The 4,015-nt window shown below is 42.5% G+C and overlaps 1 non-coding gene across 1 annotated transcript; it reads left to right on the forward strand.

The window, feature by feature from the left end:
- The first annotated feature begins 1,774 nt into the window (after positions 1-1,774).
- Positions 1,775-1,847, forward strand: TRNAR-ACG (transfer RNA arginine (anticodon ACG)). Its single transcript has one exon. It is a non-coding gene; the product is annotated as a tRNA-Arg (tRNA).
- The last annotated feature ends 2,168 nt before the right edge of the window (positions 1,848-4,015 follow it).

A 4,015-nucleotide genomic window follows, 5' to 3' on the forward strand; every position in this document is an offset into this window, starting at 1 on the left:
GTACGAATGTGTAACTCATCGGAGACCTTAGTTATAATGTTGTATGTACGAATGTGTAACTCATCGGAAACCTTAGTTATAATGTTGTATGTACGAATGTGTAACTCATCGGAAACCTTAGTTATAGAAAAGACTAAACGTAAGGTCGTGAATGTGCTCACTTATGAGAATTGATGATACTAAGGTAATCTTTGGTTCATTGCCTCTCTGACAGTACACACACACACACACACACACACACGCACGCACACACGCACGCACGCACGCACGCACACACGCACGCACGCACGCACGCACGCACGCACGCACACACACACACACACACACACACGCACGCACGCACGCACGCACGCACGCACGCACGCACGCACACACACACACACACACACACACACACACACACACACACACGCACGCACGCACACACGCACGCACGCACACACACACACACACACACACACACACACACACACACACACACGCACGCACGCACGCACGCACGCACGCACGCACGCACACACACACACACACACACACACACACACACACACACACACACGCGCACGGACGCACGCGCACACACACACACACACACACACACACACACATAGGAACAACGGGGAGACAATTTCGATGTATAGAATATTATTATCGTGGAAAGGGAACAAAGGACGTGAGCCGGGAAGCCCATTTTTTTGTTTTGTTTTGTTTTGAAAAAGTTGAGGTTGGGAGCAGCGCGCCTCGAGTTTTTTTTCTTTTTTTTTTTTTTGTCATTGAACGATTGCTTTCCTCTTGATGTATGTAGATAACCAGCCAGGAGGATTTGAACCCCAGAGTCATTGAGTGACGTGAAAAGCCAGGAGGTAGTGCATCAGTCCTTCAAAAAGATGCTAAGGGTAGGAAACATCATGAGGGCGTAACTTACATTTAGATAAGAAACTTGTAAGTAAAGATGTAAAAAAAAAAAAAAAAGATTCATGTGTGGTATAAGGATAATGGATGAATATAATACACTGAATAATGCAACAGTGAACTTATACGGCAAAAAAAAGGTACATAAGGATGATAGATGAATATAATAAACTGAATGATGCAACAGTGAACTTGTACGGCATGCATGGCATATCTGTGTCTGACGTTAAATGACGTTCAAGAGATGGGGGCCTCCTGGGTGTAAAAACCCCTCCTATTATATAGCACGCACAAAAAAAGGGTCAGTTCTAAGAAGTCCATCTTGCATAAGATAGGGTTGTGTGTATGTACGTAGAGTTACCTAAAGTTGAGACATCATGGACATACGAGGTCAAGAGACGGCGGGGCCACACAAGCGTAAAAAACATCTCGACGTAAACACAAGGTCCAAAAAAAGGGATATGATTTTTGATTACTTTTTCTCATACTTTATCTTTTCTCAAGATGGCCGCGATGGGGGCTTAGTTTTACGCGTCATACTTCAATAACATGGACACACAAAAATGAAAGAAGGACGAGATGCGATAGCACGGATATTCGTAAGTATTCGCAAATATTGATAATGAAGAGGAATACGGAGTCAGTTCACCAGCAGGTTGCTTCAGTAGGTAGGCTAAGCAGACAGCAGCAGGGGGTACCGCTCATGAACAAACCAGAAAGCAGGTAACATTGCTAATAATACTGGCTAGCAGGTCGTTCTGCTAACATTCAGACCAGCAGGCAGACCAGGAGGTCGTCCTGCTGAGCAGGCCAGCAGGCAAGGTGGTTCGTTCGTTCGAACTCCTTGGCCGTTACCGTCCACGGCCTTGTGGCGCAACGGATAACGCGTCTGACTACGGATCAGAAGATTCCAGGTTCGAATCCTGGCAAGGTCGCAACGTTGTTTTACGAGGTATTATCAGTTTTCATGATACGTATGGTCGAGGAACGTGATTGAAAGGCACGTCCTCGTTCAAATAGTGTATAGGGATTGAGAATTATAGACTTAATCCTCATCAAAAAGTGTTCACGGTAGAAATTATGGTTATGATTTGACTCCCAAGACACAACGCTCCCTCCTCATGCGTTCTAAAAGTTAGACACACACACACAAACACACACACACACACAAACAAACAAACACACACATATAGACACACACACACACACACACACCCGTTAAGCGTTGCAGCCTACCGAGCTTAGGAGCCCAGGTTCGAGGACCAGAGAGGGCGCCTGGCTCCGAGCCAACCCAGTTTTTTCTTGGGCAAGTCGAGTAATGGATGGGTACTTGCTTGTAACTTGGATATACGTGTACACCAGGTCTGGAGATGTGGCATAACATGTATGTACAAGTGTCTCGTAACCAACACACACACACACACACACACACACACACACACACACACACACACACACCTGCATTCCTAACCTAACCCATCATGTTACCCAACAGACTGTCTACCTACATTGTCTACCATATGTTGCTCAACATGCTATCTACCCGCATGATGTTATCTACCATGTTACTCAACAAACTATCTACCTACGAAACATCATCTATTAGCTAACATGTTATGTATATCTCCATAACATTATCTACCATGTTACTCAACAACCTACCCACATCACATTATCTACCATGTTACTCAACAATCTACCCACATAACGTTATCTACCATGTTACTCAACAATCTACCCACATAACGTTATCTACCATGTTACTCAACAATCTACCCACATAACATTATCTACCATGTTACTCAACAATCTACCCACATCACATTATCTACCATGTTACTCAACAATCTACCCACATCACATTATCTACCATGTTACTCAACAATCTACCCACATCAGATTATCTACCATGTTACTCAACAATCTACCCACATCACATTATCTACCATGTTACTCAACAATCTACCCACATCAGATTATCTACCGTGTTACTCAACAATCTACTCACATAACATTATCTACCATGTTACTCAACAATATAACATTATCTACCATGTTACTCAACAATCTACCCACATCACGTTATCTACCATGTTATCCAACACTCTACCCACATAACATTATCTACCATGTTACTCAACAATCTACCCACATCACATTATCTACCATGTTACTCAACAATATAACATTATCTACCATGTTACTCAACAATATAACATTATCTACCATGTTACTCAACAATCTACCCACATCAGATTATCTACCATGTTACTCAACAATCTACCCACATCACATTATCTACCATGTTACTCAACAATCTACCCACATCACATTATCTACCATGTTACTCAACAATCTACCCACCTCATTAACTACATGTTACTCCACAATCTACCCACATCACATTATCTACCATGTTACTCAACAATCTACTCACATCACATTATCTACCATGTTACTCAACAATCTACCCACATCAGATTATCTACCATGTTACGTAACAAGACTAACTAAACATCACATTACACACCATGTTATCCAGCAGACTAGCCACACCGAACAAGCATGGCTTCCCTCTCAGCGCCGACTTACAAGTGTAGTACCAGCACTGCTGGCCTACGTCCTCATCCAACGCTTCGTACCACTGGTGCAGGGACACACGGCTCTCCCGCCTGCTTCACCCTCCGCGTCGGGTAGATATGGTCGCAGGGGAAGTCAGCCTAAGCAGTCAGCTGTGTTTATGCGCCGCCACACTGAACACTAGTCTATGTTTACAGAGGAAAAATATGCTCTGTTAACATGGTGGTTGCATATAATATACACGGGAAAATGAAACACGATAAGAAGTTTTTTTTGCATATACCACATCACACGCACCACTATGACCTCTTACAATATATATATATATATATATATATATATATATATATATATATATATATATATATATATATATATATAGAGAGAGAGAGAGAGAGAGAGAGAGAGAGAGAGAGAGAGAGAGAATGTGTGTGTGTGTGTAAGCGGTTTTATGTAGACTTAGTAGAAATCAAAGCTTTAACACTGGAGTAGGACTGGAATCTTATTAGTAAAAGTTTAGTCA

Source organism: Panulirus ornatus, chromosome 14, assembly GCF_036320965.1.
Source record: "Panulirus ornatus isolate Po-2019 chromosome 14, ASM3632096v1, whole genome shotgun sequence".
Taxonomy (NCBI): domain Eukaryota; kingdom Metazoa; phylum Arthropoda; class Malacostraca; order Decapoda; family Palinuridae; genus Panulirus; species Panulirus ornatus.